The sequence below is a fragment of the Hemibagrus wyckioides genome, linkage group LG11 (assembly GCF_019097595.1).
Source record: "Hemibagrus wyckioides isolate EC202008001 linkage group LG11, SWU_Hwy_1.0, whole genome shotgun sequence".
NCBI classification, from domain to species: domain Eukaryota; kingdom Metazoa; phylum Chordata; class Actinopteri; order Siluriformes; family Bagridae; genus Hemibagrus; species Hemibagrus wyckioides.
In genome coordinates this window covers 19,400,631-19,426,459 of record NC_080720.1, presented here as the reverse complement: position 1 = coordinate 19,426,459, position 25,829 = coordinate 19,400,631, and the positions used below count along the sequence as shown (strand labels likewise).

General features: G+C 37.2%; 1 protein-coding gene across 2 annotated transcripts in view; it reads right to left on the bottom strand.

Annotated features, from left to right (window-relative positions):
• Positions 1 to 25,829, bottom strand: part of LOC131362195 (cadherin-22-like) — a 203,085-nt gene that overhangs the window by 159,516 nt on the left and 17,740 nt on the right. The window lies entirely within an intron of this gene.

The following is a 25,829-nucleotide window of genomic DNA, read 5'->3' as shown; positions in this document are numbered from 1 at the left end:
ATAAAAATAATAATAATAATAATAATTTTATCCTCCAATGGCATTAAAACTGTTACAACAGCTTGGAATTAATGAGCCTCATTTCACAGAGTCCAGCAGTATCACCTGCTGCATAGAAATAAAACCTGTCATGAGTACAGCTGTGGTGTGCTGCTCACATTCTCTCGGTTAGCCGCAGTGCCTTGGAAAATATACAGTAATTCTTCCACAAATGACCTTCTCCTACTGTCTACTTACAGAATCAATAGAGAGAGAGAGAGAGAGAGAGAGAGGGGTAGAAACTCTTAGAAAAACATGAGCAAACAGAAAATGACAACAAATTTCCAAAACACTGCACTGAAAAAAAAGAGCTAGTAAAATTACCATATATAGTAATATAATAATATACTGTATATATTATATTAGGAATATAGTAAAATGTGTCTAGTATTTCATATTAACAGCAATATCAAAGAAATCTAAATAGAAATTTATTGGAGCCATTACTATACATTTTTCTAATTTCAACTTATTAGAAAAATATTTTTTAAACTTTCTAGTCTTTGATTTTTATTATAACTTAGTGATTACAGAAGCAAAATTATCTGCCAACAGTATTAAAAAACTGAAATGTGAAAATAAAATAAAACCGCCTGAATAATCGTAAACTTTATTTAAAATAATCTCTTAATAGGGAAAATTAGATCAATTTGCACATATTCAGGATATTTTTTTACTTTTTTTGCAGTGTGCACAAAAACACAGCTTGGATTTTATTCAAATACTGATCAAAATGCATATGAGAACACACACACACACAGGCTGCTGGAAGCTACTAAAAGGTTTGTGCTGTATTTGAAGGTAATATAACCTCCCTTATCCCTGCATTTACAACTCAAACATATGCCTCATTTAATTAAAAGGCATCAGCTAGTGAACCCTGGCGAGACCCCACCGAGTTTTTCAAAACACTACACATTAGAGGAGGTTTGATATCAGGTTTGCTTTTCATTACTAATTCATGCGCTTATGAAGAGGGCTTTGATGAAATGACTAGGAAAAGGCCACGCTAGCTTTCTATGGATTGGAGCTGGAAATCAGATAAACACGACGGATCTGGTTCGCAGGGATCCAGGCGTACACAGCTTTGGGCCTTGCTTTAAATAAAGTTCCCACGTCCTTTTTTTAAATCAGCATTTCACTTTTGATCAGCAGCATGCCTTTTCACTCAGCATGTAGGTCTTTTGTTCAATGCACCCTATCTAAGACATTCCTTATAAAACAGCGGGTGTTTTGAGAACTCGCTTTTACTAATATTACTAATAATGCTAATAATGAGTGCACAGGAACTGAGCGTAGGTAATGTGAAATCGGATTTGACAAGGAGAAATTGTGATATTATCTTGGATAAAAGAGGCTTTTTGACTTCGAGTTGTGAGGAGCACTGCGCTATAACCTCGCGATCAAAACACATTAACGGGAAACAGTGAGACAAAGAAAGGTACATTTGGTGGTGGAGGAGAGGAAATCGTTTTTCTGAACCTTCATACTTCATACTAGACCCGGAATCTTCAAAGAATACTCTATGGTGGGGAGTGCTGTCATAGGAAAATAATAAAAACATATTGAATCAAACATATTGAATAGAATATTCTATTCTTCTTATACAATCCATGTTCCATGATACATTAATGTATTACACAGCAGACTGAAACGGTTGGATGCAACAACACGGCTTTAACAACAAAAAAGTTACCAAAATACAGAACAGTCACAAAAATAGGCAATGTATTGGGTAGACAAAATAGGCACAGCAGATATTCCAAATTGTCAGGCAAAAACATTAGACATAGAACGCAAAGTGACCAAGTCAATCACATGAATATTATAGCTAAATAGGGTCAATGTCAGGAAACGGGTACAGGAAAAAATCACAGAAAACCACAGCAAAAAATCTAAACAGCTTGGGCCTACGGAACTGAGCATATACCTCACAACAAAAGACTGAAACCAAAGGGCTTAAAAAGGATGAGAAACAAACATATGAACAAACATAATGAAAAACAGGAGAATATATTTAATAGTCTGGTGACTGATTGCTGGAGTGCTGCTGGTTGCTGGGAGTTGCTGGGAGTGACATAATAAACCAAAATCACAACATGGCTCTTTTTTTAAAATTTATACTTATGTGTAATATTGCAGAACATCCAAAAGACAACTAACTTAACTCATTATAGCAGCTATAAACATTCATTCCCTCACCTGTCGCGTTTTTCCCCTTTTGAAATTATACGCAGCTTTTCAGGTAACCAAGAGCTTACAAAGCACAGACACAGGAGACTAAAAAAGCATGACCACCTGGAAAACTTCATTACACAAATTTACAACCTAAAACTTACAACTATGCAACAATAAATGGAAGCAACAAGTAATGGGAGATAACTAAATAATATTAATGTATTGCAGGAATCCCAAACTGTTTAGTGTCCCATCACCTCGGGAACTCATCTAATGACTGACTTTTGCCTCTGTCCAGACCCCATTTCCCTGCCTATATCTTGCATTTTGTAGTAAAACTTTTTCCCATCATACACTGAAGTGCAGAACGTCAATCAGATTGTGACCTTCAGCCTCCAGAAGCTTGTGGCCAGAAAAGTATAATAAAATGTATTTGATTGAGCGAGAATGCCAACCCTTGACTTTTTTTTGTACTTACTTCATGATACCTAAAATAAACAACTAAGCAAAATCACTAAATAATTGAATTTATTTATTTATTTAGTTAGTTAGTTAGTTAGTTAGTTAGTTAGTTTGTTTGTTTTTTGGCCATTTGAGCATACAATCTGCATTGTTACTAATGAACACTCTCTGGCTGACCCCCAGACAAAATAATGTGTAGATGAGGAGTGATTTAATCTCCTAATTTGAGGCAGTAGGAGAGGAGAGGATTTGTAAACAACAGTCAATAGGATTCCCAGGACTCTACCTTCAGCATGTGTGTGTGTGTACGCCAGCTGTGGAAGAGCAGAGCTTACTTTAATGGCACATGCTGCAGCGGTTTGTGCCAGACACCACCAATTCCTCTGCCCTAGGTCTTGCTCCCTCCATCACATTCAATGTCCTCCAGCCTCCACTCCTGTTTTCTTCTTTTCATTGTCAGTCTGCTTCTCCATTTTACTCTCTCTCTCTCTCTCTCTCTCTCTCTCTCTCTCTCTCCCTGTAAGCACTCTCTCTCTGGATTATTGAGGAGTTGCTCATGGCAACAGGTTGGAGAATGTGTTTGTCCCGGTGAACAGACATTACTGTATCTCTCTAGTTTATACATCCAGTCTGTTTTCTGACAGCTGAGCAGATTCAAACTGCACAGCCTTGTCTTGTGTATTCAACAACTCCCTGCAAAACAAATGTGTATATAATTATCTAAATGGGAATGCAACAATGACTGCAGATTTTTTGGAAATTGTCAGAAAGTTCCTGTTTGTTAAAAAAAAATGGCAAGGTTGAAAAATGAATGCTATACAGCCTGACTATAGAGTATGAACAAATAAAAATTCAAATGAGAACAGCTTCTTTATGATTCTAATGAGTTAAAACTGGATGAATGCACAGAATTAAATATGCTTTTTATTGACTTTGATGACTCTCTGCCATTAATGTGCCCTTTGTTGGGCTCCAGGGTGTCTTCTGGTCTCATGTCTAGTGTTCCCAAGAACACTCCTGGTCCAAAATGACCCTGACCAGAATAATGTGGTCACTGAAGATGAATGAATCAATGAATGAAGGAATGAACAAATAAATGCTATTCTACATCTCATTTTAAATGAATGTGATTACTGTGACTTCTTTTATATCTCACCCCAGCCTTCACACCGCGCACCAGCACTATCATCAATTGATAGCTGATATACTGAAAAACACTTTTGTCTTGTGAGTCAGGACTTTGCAAAACTATGCTTCACAGAGATCCTTAAGAATAACTAATAAAAACTATGCAAAAACAGCATGATGGCAATATTCATAGCTAAAACAAGTAAAGTTCTCTGAGTGAAATCTCTAGTGCATTCCAAAAGCCAGATTTGAAACATCCAGTATATCAATGAACTTTTTTATTCCCTTGCAAAGTTCTGCTTCAATACCACTTTTGTAAAGTCACCTTGGCTCGCACTCGGGGAGATAGAATATGATCCGCAAAAAATCCATTTAATACGGTTAATACACCTGCACTGCTCCAAGTCAAGAAGGAAAGGAAAAAGGAGGAAGCGACGGCATACTTAGTTTGAGAGGTATTAATTGTGAATATCAGTGTGATCAGGGCTGAGAGGCAGGAGAAACAAAACTTTGCTGACTTCAAACACATGCGTGATCTTCATAAAGCATTTCCTTACGCATAGGACAGCAGTGGAGTTCGAGATGAAAACGCATTATTTACCAGCAGAAAGGAATGCAAGCACAGGAGAATGAAAACAAATTCCCTTTCGCGCCTCTCAGAAGATGGAGAATGAGCGCAGGCAGAGAAGACGAACAGAGCTACATGACAGTAGCTGAGAACAGACGGAATAATCTGAAGACTCGCTGTAGTGAAGCGACAAGAGAAAGAAAGAGATACCTTCTTCACATTGCGTCTTACTTTTTTATGCATATGAATATATATTACATCATATTCCATTTATATGAGGTAATTGGACTGAAAGGGAATGTCAACAAACAAGGAGAAAGTGTTATGAACTCTGCTGTAGTGTGGATTGTTGTGTCTACTAGATATTAGAATTGGTAATTGACTTCCTTTTCCATGGTGTTATTTTTGCACTTTAAATGTTCCTTCATTCAGTCATTCATTTATTTATATATGTACTGTATTATAATGTGTTAGAATTGAAATGTACAGATTCTAAATGAAAAAACAAGTGCAGATACTGATAGCCGTATCAATTGATAAGCCTATCAGGTCTTGTGATCGGCGATATACACTTTCACACAGTCACAAGTGCTCATATATGAAGCTTCCTCATCACTGTATGACACATTTACGACTTCATGGTCAGGGTCACGGTGCTTTAAATTAGGTTAATCTATTTTTAGAAAGAGAACTGACTAAATGTGTTCGAAAATACAAAATGAAAAACCACCTTAGTATTCTCAGTCTTGTGCATATATTTAGTTGACAGCAGTTATGAACTGGATTGATGAGGAAGTGTCAGGGCCAGAATTCATAAACAATGCTGGAATATTCATATCTGGCTTTTCTCAGTCTTTTCCTGTGTTTATTGGGCATAGTGCGATAGTTCATGTTCATTATTATTATTATTAGTAGTAGTAGTAGTAGTAGAAGTAGTAGTAGTAGATTTCAGGTTCTTGTCCGCGCCCATTTTAAGTTCAAGTCCAAATACAGATATAGATACGAAAAGCATGAGGACAAAACATATATAGATACGGATGCAGGCATTGTTTTATGTCTAATTAGCTATTACTATAGTTTGGTCAATTTTGCAGTGGTTATGCCGTCTTAAAATGTAAACTAATCCAGCAGAACCTATCTAAGTTGTATAATGAATAACAGGTACAACTGGTATAGTCTCATGACATTGCTAATTTGATTAGCTTAAACTGATTCTTTTCCTTATTTGACCCTGGTCAAACATCACCATGGGGAGGGGGGGGGGTTAGATTTCACACTTGCAGTTTAGTTAGAAACCGAGCACTAAATGTTTGCATAAACAATTGGTAATGTGAAAGCTGTCACATGGACCAGAATGTGCTGAAGATAACATGAACACAAATGCACCAGGATTCACTAGAATCAAGTGAGTCTGAAACCTGACCAATCCTGCGAATAATCACACTCAGATTTGGACTAAAACGACCTTACATGGCTCATAGTAGGACGTGACATCCGAAATTTGCCAGTGCTGCAAAATCCATAGTGGTGATGGAGATCTACTACTACTACATACTACCTAATGCCTGTAGTAAATCTTGAAAGGCTTCACCTACACCAGTGATCCCCTGAAGTCTCAAAGACTCACTGCCTGCACAGTGAAATGTTTCCATACTCCCAAGTCATGAAAGGATTGCTAATTAACGGATTAGCTGGACGAGGCAAGAGAGTAGAGAAAATCTAAAAATGTGTGGAGCACTGGGTCCCCAGGATTAGCTCTTGAGAACCGATGTTTGCAGCTTCTATATACAATTTGCTTTTGACACATAAAATATGAGCTGGCTGAACCCTTCAGGTTGAACATATGGGAGTCCTTCTGATTAGGCATTAGGAAAAACACATCCTCCCATTTCAGTCAGGGTCTTATACAATGCATCATATAAAATGAAACCTTGATTCTGTGAAGAAAAGAAAAACATCAACTGTACTGACTTCACAGAACTTGGAAATTGCGAGTTTTGTGCTATGGTAACAATGTTGTTGTTTTGTTTTTTTTGTTTTAAAAAAGAAGAGTGCTTCAGTAGCTTTTGCACATTATCTTGCACCTGCATGTCAATAAATTCTGATGGGTTAGCTAGTTAAATGAGAATAATGTTGAAGTGATTAACATCACAGACCCAACCAAGATCCAAAAATGCTTAGCAGAATAATGATGAATAATGAATAATATTTTACAGCCTTTGTTTAGTGTCATCTCATTTATACACATCCTGAATTCTGCTTTCTTGCAGTAAAAATGGGCAAAATCCAGTATGATGGATTTACTAAACCTTTGTGAGAAAAAAAAAAACAGATTTTACAGTCCCTTACAAATAACTTACTTAATAAATGGTGCCTCCCAAATTGCATACTTATCTACTTTTCCATGACATTTTTACTGTAAATAGTGTGAGTAGCATGTTCACACTGAAAATTCCAACAAGAAAAAGTGCACTTATTAACCCAGAAAAGTGAAGTATAGAATGTTGGATGCTACATGCTCAATGCTCAACGCTCATAGCTTTGCTTACATACTGGAATAGGGGCGGGGCTACAAGGTGCTGGCGCTAAATGAGAAAAACTTTTCAAGATGTCTGATGACACTGTGGTTGACAAGACATCTTATGAGTCATGCCTTTTAAATTAGCCCACATTCTGGGATTTACTTGTCAACAAAAGTTTTACTGTATTCCGCTTAAGCTATCAGCTTCACATTAAGTGCATGGGATAACATGTGCCACTGACTTAATTTCATGCACTAGACTGCATAGTTTGTAGTACATAGCATATAGTACGTCATTTGGGATGCAGCTAAAGTTTCCTAACAGTGAATATTGTTAGAGCTCGGAGAAGCATTCTTGCTGTCGTTCACACAGGCTGCTTTATGACTGGCACGACTGTCCCCAAAATTTTATGATAAAAGGCAAATAGCTGGCAGGCCTTTAATTTGTTCCGCATGGACTTTAAAAGTGATGCAAGCTTTAGAGCTCCATAACTGTTCTCTAGCTCTGAAGTTAATGGGGTTAAATCAGTCAATTATTAAAGTATAATGGTGTAAAAGTACTTTAAGAGTACTGACAGACCTTAAGAATAATTACAACAGTGTATCAGATTAACCCTCATACCACCACAACTCATTAACAGCCAATAAAGCCAACAAATGTTTGTTATCCGTATTAGTTTTTTTTAATACATCAGTATTTCTATGCTTACATTCATATTGATTAGGTCATGGCAGGTTATGATGATGTATTTCTGGTTGCGCTGTCTTCAGTATTGTCTAAACTCAGTCTGTTGTCTATCTTACTGCTGCATCATGTAGTGCTCTATGTAGAACAGTCCCAATAGTAAATAATGAATGAGTGAGCGAGAAAGCAATTTTAGACACAGCGACAGAGGCCATTTTTACTGTGGCTTGAACAAGAACACTTGGTTATCAGTTCAGTTCATACAGCGAACAGTTGGAGCTCCGGATCAGGATTTGGAAAAATTCCAAATAAATGAAAATAAAATGAATATTAGTGGATGTCCTGTTTCAACCTTTTACCTACATTTTGGGGTTAAACAATGTTAAAGTCCTATTATTTATGATAGGAAAACAAATGAGTGCTTAAATCACTCCAACATTGTGGCAGAGATCCAGATATTTAATTCCCTGGAGTAAAATATGGCGTCTCATTCTGTTTTTTTGCTAATTAATTTTAACCCATGTGCCACGATGGAAACTTTAGTGCTCATCTTTCTTTGAGAAGTGTCTGGCCCCCGCAAGAAGTTTTATTTCTATGCCATAAGTCTGTGAAAATCATTAATCATTAAAAGCAAGCAGATATGTATTCCCCTTGGATTTCCAATTAATTCTGATAATAAAAGGTCTTAAATGTCTGGCTGATTATTAAGTTGTTCATCTTAAAGCGTAAATGCAGTAGCCCTAACAGCAAACATATGCAGTTATAAAACGGGTAGAACATAAGTTGTTTATTTTTTTGTAAAAGTGCCAGATTGAGCTGCAAGATTAATTACAACTGAATGCGTAACAGACTGTCATACTGGTGAGCTCAGCTAAAAGAAGCTAGTTTTAGATAGATTGTTTATGGACTTGCGTGTATTAAGTCACAAATTCTCATTCACATGTTTAATTGGTTGCATGTTGTGATGGTATATTTATTTAATATGCTGTATATGTTTATGTTTTATTTGAATGTTAATATTTATCATTAAGAAGGTACACACAATTCATGCAAATAAGCCTTATTTTGTTCAATATTTCTATATTAGAAGGAACAATGGATGTGTGGCTTTTTACTAAATGCTAAAATCATAAACTGATTCGGCTGAAAAATGATGATAAATAATTTTGATGTTGATCAATATTGGGCAAAAAGTGTTGTATTTGTTATCATTGTCATTCAGCCCTCTAATCCAACTGAACTAATGTCAGGACCTGGGCCCCTCAACCCATTTCTAAACTAAATAAATAGAACAAACAAGAAGAAATAGAAAAAAAGATATGCCAACACAGATAGAGCAGCACATGACATACATAATTCATGAATTCAGAAACAGGATTCTTCTTTCAGACATGTGTTGTGTTTAAGTAGATACAGGCATTACAGGAACAGCTCAGCTTGGTGAGCAAAAAAGAAGCTAATAGATTTGAGTTTCTACAGACGTGTTGCTGCTACTAAATGGGGAAAAAGCGACTTCAACATAACATAACTCACTGCGTTTATTCGCTGCTCCGCACGCCTGCTGACATTTTCCACGAAACACAATTTTCTCTACACTACTTTGCTTGCCTCTTGGGTGGTACAGAAGGAATCTGAAAACAACACTCAGATATTCTTGCGCAAATTCGTTTGATGATACTAAAGGCCAAGTCCATTCAACCAGCCATTCTGGAAAAAAAAACCCACATTTCTACAGAATACAGTGCATAGTATTGCACAGCTTGCTTTTAAACATGATTACAGCTGAAAATATGAAAATATGAGAGATCATTCTCCGAAAGCAATTATTGTCGCTTTGGCATTTTGTAAATCCTGAAGGAAAATATTCACTTATATGAGTCATTTTATGTGTGATGATGATTTTGGATACATTTTCAGAGCAGGTTTAATAAAGGTTTAATCAAGTCCATCTAACAGGGTAGTTCGAATCTAGCAAACACCAGTACAAATGCTGCAAACAAGGCACAATAACGGAAAACAGTGTTAGGTGATGCAAGCTGACATGAGGTGTAGCTCAAAATCTCAGGCGAAGTGATTCATACAGGAAGCCATCCACGGCATTCACTTGTTTGAATTAAATGTTTTATTGTTTAATGTATAATGGTAGAACAAACAGAATCCTAAGAAGAAGAATAAGAGGAAAAAAGAAAAGAAGAAGATGTGGAGGAGGAGGAGGAGGAGGAGGAAGAGGAAGAAAAAGAAGAAGAAGAAGAAGCAGGAGGAGGAGGAGGAAGAGGAAGAAGAAGAGGAGGAGGAGAAGAAGAAGAATTGTGTATTATACTTTAAACATGTGTAGCAGGTAGCACTGCCATCTTGGTTCCTGGTTCGATCCTGAGTTTAGGTGACAGTGTGTTTGTGTGGAGTTTCCTTCCACTTCCCAGTAAATGCTTGTAGTTGTTTTACTTTAAATTGCCTTGGAGTGTGAATAAGTGTGCATCTTTGTGTGTGTGTGTGTGTGTGTGTTTGTGTGCTTGTAATGCCCTGTGATGGACTAGCACTCAATCCAACATAGTAAAAATATAAAATATAAATAAATAGTGTCAAGAGAGAATAATCTGATTGCTAAAGTCAAATAAACATGTCATTCAGTGTGACAGAGTAAACACAGTCAGCTCAGACTAGGAGGATATGAGCATTACATGAACTAAACATACTGGAGAAGCACTTGAAAGGATTGTGTGCTGCTCATGGCTGGTCGTGGATTGACAAATGTTTTTTTTTTTTTTTTTTTTTTGGGTGGATGAGCTGCAGTATTAACTCAGCTATAATAGTTTTTTACACTGCTTCATCTCTCAGGATCAAAGTAGAAAAAAAAAGAAAAAAAACCCACCCTCCATAATCACATCTGCATAATTGTGTTTATTCCGTCTGTGCACTGAATGTTCCTGACTTCCGCTTTTATAGGATTCTGATGCTCCAAAACATAATCTAAGTGAATTGCCTGGACAGACTGGAACAGACTGGAGTGTCTGAAGCAAACACATCTAATGCATCTAATGCAAGTCACACTTTGAAGTTCTTATTCATTATTTCGTACAGAGGCAGTATTCATCATCCTACTCTTCAACGATCCCCGAGCCTCGTCTCACCGAGTGGTGCCTCCTGATCGACTAGTGGCTCGACTGTTTTAAGTCTGGAACTGCTGTTATTGACTTGTTAAGAATCACAGGCAATGTCTAGCGAGTGTGCCGACATGCAAACAAGACATGTTAAGAAAAAAAACCCCAACAACTTGCTGCACTCTTACTCAGTTAGTTAATCAGCTGCTGAAGCTGTGTGAGCACAACAGGGCTCCAGACACATTGTTGTGCAAGGGTACATGTTTATATATTTACTCCCATGCTTGGAACTCCGGTCACGCATACGGTGTTAAATCTACGCTCTAAATATCTGAAGATCGAAATTCTGTCAACATGACACCTGACTACCGCTACCTGGGCAACAGATAATTCCTTTGTACCTAACCTTAATGCTATTGATCCGTGAACCCCGGTTTAGGTATACCAGATGTGCTGCGTTGAATTCAGCAATTCCTGCGTGGTGTGCTTATCAGACACTTCATTAGCATAGGAAGCAACAGAATGTGAATGTGTCTCAGCCTTTTCTGAACAGCTTAATTCCAATTATTTGCTAGTTGTAACTGTTTAATTCTGAGCCCAGTCACAAACCCCAATACAAAAGGAAATATGCATATAGCACACCCACACCCACACATACACTCAGAGACACACACTATTGTTTATTTTATTCATTTTTTGTAAATTGTTCTGACTTGATTCATCCTAGTCATTTTGTCATCATGGAAATCAACAATATTAGCAAGACTCACAAAGAACACACACACACACACACACCTTCTTTGTACAGAGGAGACCAAAAAATGGAGACCAAAAAATGGATACACACTGGATTTTAAAACATGAATTCAATTATTCTAAAGATGTCAGTAGTCGCACCATCGTTTATGCTAACAATGGTGTTGTGACCCTTGATGAAGTTGTGACCGTCAGTTCAACAACAATGGCAACGTGTGTTTGTCGCACAATTTCGTGATTCGTTCATACAGTAGTTCACTGAAATCAAAGTATCTGGATACTAATGGTGACCACTTTGAGCACCTAATGTGATACGCATAATTCAAACATGACTTACATCTACCTTTTGATGTTTATATAAATTTAGTACTAAAATGTTTATGCATATATTTTTCATCTTGAACTGTGTATACATTTTTTGGGTCCCTCTGTATATTGTGCACACTCTGTCTATACAGATTCACAGCTTCCTGTCATTAAAGTAAATACATTTTTTACTATGTATTACTTCATACATAAAACCTAGGAGTAAGATGGTGAAGTTCCACTAGAAGTATGTCTCTGTATCTCACTTCCGACACTTCCATCTCTTACATCCTCGATCCGCATTGTTTTTCTGATGCTTGGCCTAACAGCACATTTCTTCTCTCTAACAGCTAATAATAGCAGTGATTTTGGCTGTTCACAATCTAAGCTTCCGCGCCGCAGTCGTGCTCTAGTGATGTCACCTCCGCACACACCCACACAAGTCTACAGTGCGAGAGACTGCTGTTATTCGTGGGTAAAGCAATTTCAGTGTCATCCTTATTCGCCGTTTTTAAGCTGTTCTTTTATTGCAGCCCATCACAATGGGTTCATTGTGAAAACTCACATCAGTGTATGACAGAAATATGATTGACTGTGCAGCCCTGCTCAGGAGAACTAGTCACAAATCTATAAACTCTCAACAAGTCACATGGTCACTGCTGTACTCTGTACTCTGTAGATGGTCGACTGTTGATATGTCAAGATTACAAGAGGATGCTGACGAGATGCTGTAATGAGGACAAGTTAAGTTTGAAGGTGATGTAAATGTTGAATCAATGGATGCGGTGTGACTGCTGTAATGCTAGACAGCCGCAGATGTTATTTAAATGAGCATTTCTGTTAAGAGATGGGGTACAGAAAATTCCAATCAAAACAAGTCAACACCAGGTGCTGGTAAGGTTTAACAAAGCAACTTATACTGAATACAGCTTGTATACCGATGTGTGAAAAGATGGAGGCTTTATAGGCTTTTCGGAAGACACTACAGCTTTTTGGAATTTGAACTGCATCTGTGTCATGACTTCTCATAAACTGCAGAAATACATCAGAACCATCAAAACTCAACATTGAAAAGTTTATGTCGCAGCTTTTGTCCTTGAAACTTTGATTAAGCCCCGCCCACTTTGCCAACACATATAAGCCTGAAGATCTGGTTTCCTGATATGTCAATGCTTGTGTCAATCTATACAGTACTTGTCAAATTCCTTTATAAGTCTGCTATGCTGTAAATAACATTACAAAATTAAAACTACTTTTCTCAAAATCATCCATCCACCCATCCATGGTCTATACCCGCTTATTCCTAATTAGGGTCACGGGGGTCTGCTGGAGCCTTTCCCAGCGCACATAGGGTGAAAGGCAGGGGTACACCCTGGACAGGTCTTCTCAAAATCAGATTTTATCTATTTTCAGATCCAAATATCCAGATCCTGTTCGATCCTATCTTTAATTAAAAGGATATCACTTTTTTCCCCAAAATACTGATTAATGCTGGATTTGTTTATTTATTTTTTTTTATTATTATTTTTATTTTTTTTTTATACTGAAAACTATTATTGAATATTTCACTGCATATAATAATAGTGTGTGGTATGATCTTGAGAAAACAATAAAGAAAACCTTTCTGTCATTCTCCTGAGAGCATCTTCACAGTAAAATAAATATTTAAATGCTAGCATGAATAAACTGTATTCTGCTTTTATGCTTGTTTTAATAAGTATGCAAAATGAGCTATATTTAATTAGACAAAGCTACATTTGTATTCCAAAAATGTTCCAATAAGACCGAAAAAGGCCTTATTCTCATGTAGTGTTTTGCAGGCTTAATAACTTATACTCAAATAATTGTATAGAGCTTTGTGGTGGTTTCTCAGTTTGTCCGGCTGTTGTTTTGTTGTTTAAAGGAAAACAAGACACTGTCAATCGCTTATACTGGATGGTCAAGACTGGCAGCCCATCCTAACACACACTTATCGATGGTATTGATTTTCCATTTGAGTAAGCTCTTGGAAAATTGCCTGTTATGGTAGAACTCACTAACTGTAATCTAAGAGCACTGCAGAGTAACAGCAGTTATGCCGGAAAACGAAAGGCAGTTGATATCTGGCTTTGAATGAAAACCTGATAGATCATGAGCAATGGTGCCTCAGAGAGCAGGTCTGACATCCTCTTCTGTTTTGAAGGTCCGTTTGGTTCCCACTTGTTTGTCGTGACCTCAGGTTTAAAGGTAAGTAGTTACCTGGTGTGTGCTTGTCTTGTTCCCAAGCACAAAGGTAGTGCCAAGATGAAGCTTGGCACCTTCTTTGGCCTTGCTAGCGTGAGCTTCAGAGTGAGAGTGCTGCACTCGGTGAACCTGACATCTAAAAAAAGGATCTGTGCCACACATTCCCTAAGAATGCTTTCTCACTTCTACTGACCTGATCATCACGCACTATCGAGTGCAGCATTACTCCCCGGTGTATATTAGAATGAACAAGCTGGTGAGAGGGGTGAGGAGTTAAAACACAGGAAATGGGTTTTATTAGGCATCAAAAGAAGAAAAAAAATCACACACACAGCAATATTTTTTCTATCCACATTCCTAGACAACGATTGTTTCGTGGTTGGACAGTTCTCAGAAAAGACAGAAAAAACATCCAGGAGAGATGAGAGACAGCAGAGAGACCACAGAGCAAAGACAGTAAGTGTCTATCAGCCCGAGTGAGATGAAGAGAGATATTGATCTATCTCTACTTTGAGGACAGACTCAGGAGTCACAACAGAATCCACAAAGCATAGACAATAAAGCTCCCACAGCCCTTGTCTCCTTCCTTTTCTACCATTTTCCCCATAATTTCTAGGGTAATAGTACTGAACTGTAAATCTTCTCATATTTAGACTAGCCTTGCTCCCCAGAGCTAAAACATGACTGTAGGCTGTGTGATAACTTTACTGAAATCAATTTTTCTAACCTATCCATCTGAATGTCACTATTTTTTCCTACATAAAATCAATGAGACATACAGTAAAGTGTTTTACAGGCAACTGAAATCCAAATATATTATATCATGGTAGCATAGTCAGTGGATATATTGTGCATCTGTATCAGTCTCTTTAAACATGGAGTTCTTGTTTTTATATATAATATTCAACAAGATTCAACCAAAATGCACTGAATTTTGCCTGCCATTATGCAGGCTGATATTACCAAAAGGTAATCAATCAGCTACTATCAGCTAGCAACAATGCTGACCTGACCTTGGCCTAATGTTTACAATCCAATCAAAACACAATGAATAAATCCTGCATCCTGATGAACATTTATTTAAAACCTGACGTTCGTGTTTTACTCAGACATGAAAAAAGCAGTCTGATTTTAATTTCATGTTGTGTTAAATTTTTTTCTTTTAATCTTTTTTTTGACATATTTAAGGGAAAACCATGAAAGTGAGTGCACTCTCAAAACTACTTGAATACCATTAACTCCGGTTTACCAGAATTTTCTGTAGTTCTGTTTTTACTTATCCTACTAGGAGAAATATTTCCATAGAAAAAAAACACCAAAAATGTTAGTTAGGGTTTTCAAGTAAATGATATGAACATCTCAAATATGAAGGCATTATTTTCAACCACTAAAATTCAGTGTAATGGTATCCTGAAAAAGGTAGAATAAAACATCTTACACCAAAAGCCAACAGTGTTCTGATTAATTTTATATTGGACTTGTGGCAATAAAATAATCTGTTTGTTTATACTGATTGAAAATGTCTGCTATGTCAATATCCAAACTGCCCGGCGGAATGGAACAACAGTGAACTGGTTAAAAGGGTTAAAAAAAACTAAATCTACAAGCATGTTCTTCAAAAATGCATTTTTTATAAACAGCATTTTGTGCCACATACACATACTATTCTGTTCTGGGTCTGGATTCACAAAAAATCTTCTACAAAAAGACAATACATTCTTAAGATAAATTCATAAGTCCATAAGAATGCAGTTCTTGAAAAATAATTGTGAATAAAATGACAACTAGCAGTGTAATAGCTGTAACAACTGCAATATTGCCTATTTTTTTAATGTATTAATAAATCATCCATTTTTTTTTACGTTGGCATCATCTCCCAATCAATTATTTGAACGTTAAGGTCATAAGATGTGTTATCATTCATTATCATCCATTAACCATCATTAACCGTCATAGGAAAATTTAATTACTGGAAAGAGGAAACTGTTCACCTTATTTAACATGGAAGAGAAGAAAAACAACAAAAATTTCCGGCGGCAAGAGCTGGAGGTTCTTACTGAGGAAATTAGTATGAGAAAAAAAAGTTCTCCTTGGGAGGATGGATAATTATAACGTGACGCAAAGTAAGAAGAGCATGCAAGGAAAGGTGAGAAGAGCTGCTCAGACTTTAAGAGGCTGCATTGTTCCCACAGTAATTCCATCTGGAACACAAACATCCAATAAGCCAAGTATAATATTGTAGTAGTTATACCTTATTGATTATATGTTACATTATTATTTGAAAGAACCCAATAACTTAATCAAAAACCTTACCATTTACAGATCTATGACTAACTGGTTACCTTACTTTAAGAAGTTATTAAGTTATTAGTTATTATTATCATTTTAAAGAATTTGAATTAGGAACAATCCTTAAAAATAGATTAAGAAGAAGAATAGAGCCATGTTCTACTTTTCCGTATTTTTACCATTTTTTTCCATTTTATATATCTTAAAAAGTAAATGGTGATATCAAACCTATTTCTGCTCTCTGAGAGCGGTGCTTGTTCAAGCACATTTATCTGAAGACATTATCTTCCACTACTAAAATTCTGAACAGAGGTAAAAAACAAAAAAAAAAAACCTTGTCCTGTCTAAATTTATATCAGACTTGTAACGATAAAATTATTAATTTGCTTATAGTGATTGAAAATATCTGATAAGATAATTTCCATTTCATCAGCCCAATGGAATGCTGGGTAATGGTAAAAAGGGTTAATAAAATTCACGTCTGGCTAATGGTCTGTAAATATGAATGTCCACACCATGTAGGTTTAAAGTTTAGATGAGAAGAGGTTGACTGTAAAGGCAGAAGGAGCACAGGACACACGGAGATGGACCCAGTGTAGAAGGTTTCTGGCAACATGGTGTAACTAGGGTTCTCTCACACCTTTCTTGACATTTGCCTTTGCTACTCTAATAAAATTTAAATGAACCATAAAAGCTATAGCTCCCCGGTCTTCAGGTCCTCCTGATTTGCAACAGTAAGAGCATAAAGAATGATGCACATGTCTATATGGATTATATACTAATACATCAATGGCAAAAAATAAAACCCGCCTCAGCCCACAAAACAAAATGTATGTCTGCACCCATCTGTTTTCCTTTAATGGCTTCAGCATGTTTAAAAGAATATTTTCTCTCGATGTACAATAGGAATGGCTATAAAGCAGCTTCATAAGTGCATGTAAAGACATCAGAAATCATTACTGTTGTTAATTTTGCTGCAGAATGAAACCGGAGCAAATGAAAAAGACACAGAAACAAAAAAACTCCAACTGGTACAGACTAAGTGTGAAAAAAAAGGCAGGACTAGGTGCAAAAACAGGTGTGAAATCAGCGTTCTGCCAAGCAGCAAAGAAACTTTGAGGATCTACATTTCCAAACCCTGCAATATCAGCAGCATAAAAACAGAGTGTGACCTTCTCACACGCTGAGAACGCTTCATGGTCCTGCTCTCACACTCCCACTTCACTTGTAGTCCTGACCCATAATAACAATTGTTTTTGTTTTTTGTTAAATGCAGATTGTTGCCACTCTCATCGAAAGAGGGAACCGTTTTAACCTTTATAAAAGAAATCCATTAGGTCAAGACAGCTAAACATCAGAGAGAAAAAAAAGCAAGTCCTCGAAGATACAATGGCATTTTAAGCAGGCCAATGTTAGGCCCTTTCTCTACAGCATAATGATTCACCATAAGAGCACAAGAGGGAAGGCAAATGTGACAGAGATAAATGAAATGATTTGATTATTAAAATGTATTCTGGGAGAAAGGCTACAGTACAGTGCCAGAAGAGTTGTTCTTGAAATAATAGCTCAATATATATCTACATATTTAGTATATTCAATCTGAAACGATCGAGCTTTTGCCAAAATATTTGAACAACATTTGAAACAAACACACATACACACACTACAGGGCCTTTACCAGAATTCTATAGTTTCAATGATAAACTGTGTCACTGAGATTGAAATATTTTGTCTCTCCAACAATCTACCCCCTCAGTAAATATGCATCTTATGGACAAAATCCATAGGTTGAAATCAGGCTTATTATTCAGGGTCGTGGTTGGGCTTTGGCTGTGGACAGAGAGGAGGTGGGTTGCACCAGCAGGTGAGGCGTGATGATTCTCACCTGTATCTTATTATAAGAATCTCTTTGTGCCTTCAGGTTTCTCCTTTTAACAGGAGAGAGTGTGTTTGTGTGTGTGTGAGAGAGAGAGAGAGAGAGAGAGAGAGAGAGAAAGAGAGAAGCCAAGCAGCACAGAGCTGTGTGTGTATGTGCATAGTAAAATAAAATCGGTGAAAAGTGAAAGAGGAAAAATTTAAGAAACCATTTGAGTTGTCCCAAGCCTGCCTCTTGTCTTCTCATTTCCCTTCAAGCCCAGGAGAAGTGTGACAGTATGCAGTACTATTTTGGCTATTTATCAGAGCAACAAAGCATTCTGTTTCCTGAACTTTGCTCTGACAGAACACATTAGGTCCAAGCTAACAATCTTTATAGGCTAGCTGACTTTGAGTTATTGATGTCTGGGTTAAACACAGTCAATTCCAGTGAACAGTAATTCTTACTATATGTTGAAAGTTAAAAATATAAAAGATATAATATATAATACCTTGGGTAAAATGGTGGATTGATTTCTATTATTGTTTAATAGTTGCTATGCTTCATGAACTGTTGGACGTTTGAGAAGCGCTGCTCTAGCGAGTCAACAAAAGCTAAGCAAGGATCACATATTACTATAAATCTGTGTCTAAGAAGTCGTTTATCATTTGAGAATAACAGGAGTGTAGCATCACATATTTGTGATGTTAACCCATAGCCACCATTCATTAGTTACTAATTACTTAACCCTTTTTACTAGTGCACTTAGTGTTGCATTCCACCAAATGGTAAAGAAATCGACTTATCAGACATTGTCTGTATAAAAAATCCGTATAAAAAAATGAATTAATTTATCACCCTTAATCTGATATAAAATTAGTCAGGATACTGCTGGCTTTCAGTGTAAGATGTCTTTTCCTCTCTTGGGATAACCTTACTCAGAATTTTAGTGGTTGAAGATAACAGCTTGAAATTTTAGATGCTTATGAACAAGCACTAATTGAACAAGCATCTCGCAGATCAGAAATAGGTTTGATATTACCATTTACTTTAAAGATATAAACATTGATACATTGATAACATGATGATATGAACACTTTGGGGTTTTTTTTGGAACGTTTCGATGAATATAGTAGGCTAGGTAAAAACTGAAATACTTATGAAAACCTTCAAATTCTTAAAGCACTGAGTGTCTATGAGTTTCACATGAGCCATTAACCACCATTGTATTGGGACATGACAAAGAAATTCAATGCTGAACATAGACACAACAAAACAGGTGCAAAATCCATTTTTTATTTATTTGTTTTTCTTTTTTTTTGCCTCTGGTAAAAAGAGTTAGCTTCGTGAAGTACTTCCATGCTAAATCCCAGCTAGCACTAACAGCCCATCTCCAAACTGTTGCTATTTTAACACTGCATCAAAGCTGATCAATAAAATGATAACTGTTGTCTCATTGTGTACCTTAGCTTTGGCACGTAATTAACATAAGCTAGAGAGATGTTACTCAATATAGCACCATTTATTAATCTCAACTACAACATAGCTCAAAAAATAAAAAAATATATAAAAAAATCAAGTGGCAAACTCAGTTTGAATGGCAGGATGATTAACTGTCTGATTCCACAGTCACTTATCTGAACTCCTAGCAACAGGTTTTTGAAACCGTGGTAGCCATCAAACACAATGCGTAAAACACTGTTCAACCTTGACTTTCACCCTCTAATTTCATCAGGCAATTATAGGTTTTCCTGGTGTCATTTTATTATTTTTTTTATTTTATTATTTTATTTTTTTATTTTTTGCAAATGTGAACAAAGCAACAGAAAACTGCATGGACCAAAAGATGGTCATGACCATAACTTAATGATGTGCTTTGCTCTTTACAGAAAGACCACTGACTCACCTTCTTGTTTTTTTTTGTTTTTTTTTATCACCTTGTTCTTCCAAAGTTTAAATTTGTGAATCATGAACTGAAAAAAAAAATTCTCTTTCACATGGTTTCATGGTCAATGAATTTGCTTTTTGACGAAGTAAAGTTTATGTGCCTTCGGTCTGACAGCTGTTTTAGTGTGCTGCATCATCAGATTCTTGTAACTGATTGGTAACCTTCCTCATAGCAGATGTTTGTCATAAAACCTCACCTAAACATTTACATGGTGCGGCGCGGCAAATTTATTCTGATTTGGCGGATTTACTAATGATGGCGGTATTCGCGGCCAGATGGGTGTGCCTGCTGGCTGCTGCTGTTAGAACACACACGCACAAGCCATCAGTGCGCTCGATATTTTCTACTGCTTTCAGCTCCACTTTCTCGTATGACTGATGGTTTTTCAGTGGGTGGGAAAAAAAGCACACTAACAGACTAACATACAAATACAGGCACGTACGTACACGGTTTTTACTCTGACTCTCCTTTCGGATCTATACCTCACAGATACACAGAGCATATGCCTAACGACACACATCCACTAAAACGTACACACACACTCTTAACAAATCCTTCAGAGGAGTCGTGTAGTTATTCACTTCTGACAGACCAATAATAACTGCCGACGATCTTGTCCGCTACATAGGTTTTGTGCAACCCATTAACTTTTCTGTTTGCCATCTTTCAGCAATTAACTAAACCCAGCCTGAGTATGCATTCATTACTGAGCCAATACCCGTGTAGCCTTGGGACGGGGGGCGTCTTTCAGTCAATGCTGCCGCATTTACCCAAAAGTGGGTACTCAAATATTCAATCAAGGAGGAGAAAATTGCATTTCACCTTATCAGCTGCAGCTGCTCGGCCAAGAGGAGGGACGAGTTAATCGCAGACCTTTCCTACCTCCTTCATTCATCTCCCATAATCCTCTTTTCTATTGCTTTGCCCTGCTGTAATTACACACTAGGACTGATATTTGCCATTATGGCTAAATGGGCATGCAGCACAAGCAGGATCATGAGCAGAAGCAGATCGTGCGGAACTCTGCACAACTTCCAGAGCCCTCATAATCACTGGTTTGCTCATTGTCAAACTGAAAAAAGGTCCTTTTTTAATTTTTTTTGTGAAATATTCCAGAAATAATTTGATTTAATTATCGTTAGATAAGAGCTTGCCTTCTGTTTTTGCCATGAATACAGAAAGAGAAAAAATAACGTTGAAAATATTTGTTCATTTCAGGGTTGTTAATTTCATGTTTGTAATTATTACAACAGGTTTTTAGCATGCCTCTAGAGACAGACAGATGCTTTACTGAAATTTCCATTGCCGTTTTACGGGAATTTAATGGGCAGATTTTAAGCCGTTTGTTAGCTCAGTACCTCTTTAGTGAGTGAATCTGCCAAGTTTCAGATGTAGAAGTAGCGTTCGTACTTGATCCGACTACAAGAAGCTCCACTGAGTCACTGCAGTCGAGAATTAGATTTGGGACCACGTGTAATCTGTATACATGCTGCTGATCACAGAGGGATTTTTTGACAGCAGATTATGTTGCATTCATTCCAAAATAAACCACCAGCAACTTTTAAACACCAGAGTGAACTCTGTTTTTTGGCCTGTGCACAATGAGAGTGAATAAAGCAAATGGGTATTTTGTGGAACAAGCTGCAGTGCCTTTGGAGCAGATTTTAGGCAGAGTGGCTTTGTCGGGCTGTGGCGGTAAGCTGCATCTCATTTGCTGATTAGGCCTTTGTCGATTGACTGGTGGCTCCCCCGATCCAAAGCACATGGCTCTCTCTCGCAGTCTGCCAAGCCCTGCCACAATCACATTTGCCTCCGTGCTCACCCCCAGTTCCGCCTGCCCATGCTTGGAAAAGAAGAATTAAAACCCGCCTGTTCTCTGAACAAGGGCTCCCATGATAGCTCTCCACTTTGAGTAGCAATTAATGTGTTTTCTTGCTCAGTGGCTTGTCAAACACATTAATCTGTGGCATGGGAGAGAGGAGGAAGAGAGAGAGAGGAAGAGAGAGAGAGAGAGAGAGAGAGAGAGAGAGAGAGAGAGAGAATATGAAGGTTTGGGAGAGGATCAGTGTATTTCTAAATAATTTCTCTATGAAAACAACACAAACACAACAGAATCATTTTAAGCTAGGAAAAAAATGTCACTAAAAAGTCTATGGATGTGACACAGTGAAACAATCTGGTACACTATTGCCTTTTGTATATACACACACACACTAGCTCCCCCCCACACACACACTGTATTTTTCTCTCCATGTTATTACGACTCTAGGCAGAAATATCAATATATTACAAAAAAAACATATTTGTACTGAACTGGCTAACTTTCCAATTGTATGCTAAGGATGGTATAGACCCCTGAATTTATTTTGCACTATGTGATTTTTGTTGTTGTTGTTGTTTTATGCCACGTTCCAGTGCCACACTATGGATAATTTCACACTTGGTCTGTTTCAGTATTTCAAATGGTCTTAGATCGATGGCCTGTGACCTGCTGTCCATAGGTAGCTGCAGTTTTTGTCACCTCACATAAAAACCAAGCAGAAAAAAGAGTAATATAAAACAAACAGCTGTCTGTGGATTCAGACCCAGCAAAGTGTTACAGTAGACTAAACCTAGTACATGAAAAAAAACTTTAGCAGAGCCTATAAACATACAGAAAAACTGTCTGAACTTCAGAAAGTCTAGTTTTCAAAGTACAGGGCTTGAGACAATGGGAGGTTGTACAGACTTCTGTAGACTTTTTGGTTTGTTTGTTTTGTTTTGTTTTGTATTATTTACCCCCTCTGGTGTAGCAAACTGACAACATGGTTTGTCTAAAAACAGCAAAGTTGTCCAAAAAAACATGAATGAAGAGAGAAATATGTATTTATTCACCCCCAGTCAAATCCAAAACTGTCATGGCCTGGTTGAAGATGGATACAAGTGCAGAATGTGTTATTAAAGGTGAAATACACAAGAACAGGACTAAGACGTTAAAAATGTGTCTCATTTATAGTCATTAATTATATGTTAATCCTTTAATGTTTAAGCATTAAAATATCTGTATCTGTTGGGACAATCCATTATGTTAGTTGCTTATTTGTACCTTCATAAGCAAGAAATCTATGACGAGTCTATGGCACAAAGCATGAGTTCTGGTGGTTGCTCACCTCACTCCTCAGTGATAAAATGTACTCAAAGAGCACCCACTTACATTGTTTACACCAAAAGCCCTGTGATTATTTGCAGCTAGCTTCCATTCAGGTCCACTTTTAAAGATTATGTTTCATTTAAGAAGACGTCGATGTGAATCTCACACAGAAGACATTGAAACCAGTATACAATGAAAACAGTGGTTTCAATGCGTTTTCCTTCAGTGCTTTTAATGCAAGTAGAAGCTTCCCTGAAGCAACAAAAAGACGAAAAACAAACTCCTAAACAGACATGTCTACTACTATCCTTTTGGGCAAAAGGATATTTTGTTTGTAGATTGGTGCACAAAAGTTGATGACCCTGTGCATGGACCTCTCAACTCCATTTGGTGCTATGCCAGTTGCTGAGCTGAGTGCAGTGAAAATTCACATCTGCACCCTATGTCCCATTACGGATAATGCGTCTGAAAGTGCAGCAGTGGATTTTCTGTAAATTATGTAAAAGTCACTTTACTATGAACACTGTGAATGTCAAAGATGAGATTGATGACTTCCAAGAGCAGAAATCTGTCATGGTGGCAGAGAAGTTTATTTCATGCAGAGTGTGGAAGCATTAAAATAAGCCAAAGAAGCAGACACTAACTTTCAGAGGTTTGTAATAGTCATCATAGTGTATCTCGTGCCTGTACAGGAGATGTAGACCATATCAGGGGCAATTCTAAGGGGGGCTCAGCCCCCAATGAGGGTATAACAGTAAAAATAAATTAATTAATTAATTAATTAAATAAATAAATAAATAAATAATAAATATATAAAATAAATAAAATAAACAAAACAAACGTTTGAGTACTGAACAAGCCAAATACGAGTCTTCCTGATCACACACACACGCACACACTTGTCCTCTGATCCTCACTCTGTGCGATCACGAATTTGTGTACAGTTTATGGAGAATCGCAGAATCGGGGGGCTGAGTAGAAATATTAGGCTAAAGCCCCCCTAAAAATGGCCTAGCGACACCCATGGACTATATTATATGGTATACATAAACACCCACGACCATGGAAATATGAATGAACCTGAGTTAAAGTAGCAATCAGTTAATATCTTCCGTCTTCAGTTTCCATCTTCAAGTCTCTCCATGGACATACATGTTTTTGCATTTAATTATGAAATCACAAACAGATCCCTGTTACGGACAGAAATAACCCAGTACGTCTTAACAAATAAGAAAAATTGACCTGAGTACACGAACAGAGCTATATCTCTACAGCCTGATGCTGATAGTCTCTGTTTTAAAAAGAATTAGAGACAAGACAAATAACAAATCATGCATGCCAGCTTGGCTATTACATCAATTTGCCCCATAAGACCCAAAAGGCTTTAGCCAAATGATATGAGAGCATTTTGCTGACAGAGAGATGTTAAGAAAAAGAGAGAAGACAAGACATATGAGGGAAGAGATGGAGAGGGAAGAGATAGCTCTATTTAGGACAAGATGCTTCTTGAATTCACCACAAGGGACAATACATTTTGTCTTTCAGATAAGGACACTTGTTATTACAGCTCCTGGACTCAGAATTCAATTGCACTTCACTTTTTTTGGCAGGTGACTCATGGAAGAGCAAGACAAGCCTAAATTGTGGTGTTTTACAACTTGTTCAATCCTCCCACTTCTCATGCAGCTGGTTTGAGGTCCTTTTTAATACAGGTCTTTCCTCTTCTGTTATCCAGTGTTTATAAATTTCAGGATATTGGACAGTTGATAATAACTAGTAATGAATAATTGTTTAATATACTTCCAGTGAATTCCAATCTATTCACTTCACAATTACACACATAATGTCTTGACTTTGTACCTATAAATATGAACAAAAGATATGTATTTATAAGCAAAAACAAGCTGTTGATGGTAATTACAGCTTCATGATGTCTGTGATGAGATTTAATTTTGCCGCATTGTGGTTCAATTTTAGCCCATTCCACTAGGCAAATCATATTCAGTTCCCCAAGGTTATAAAGATCCCTCTGATGGACTTGCAATTTCAAAATCCTCTATAAATTTTCAATGGGATTAAAGTCAGGAGATTGACTTGGCCATGCAAGGCCTTCTTGATTTATTTAGGCTGTATGCTTGGGATCATTGTCTTGTTGAAACGTCCATCTTCTCCCCAGATTCAGTTTCTTGGCCTAGGAGATTAAATTGTCCTCTAATATATCCTGGAACATCGCTCCTTTCATGCTTCCTTCAATGACATGTGCCCCTGTGCTGTTTGCGGATTCTCCTGTCTCCATCCTTCACTGAATGTATGTTATTCTTGGGATCATACGTGCAAGTCTACTTTCGCAAAGCTGGATAATTGCCAAAAGATTTTATTTTTGTTTCCTCTGACCAGAGTATACTGTTCCAAAATAGTTCTGATTTGCTTTCATATCACATGATATTTGTGTGGGGTGTAGGAGTGGAAATGAATGCACAGATGAAGTATAATGCTTATTTTTCTCTGTGTAACAGTTGTTCCTGCTCTTTTATCAGGTCATTTGCAACTCTTTTTCAAGTGACTGCTGGCTCCTTCTCAGCTTCCTTATCATTAGACTGAGAGCATGTTGTGAAACCTGTCCGAGGACGATTAGTGGTGGTT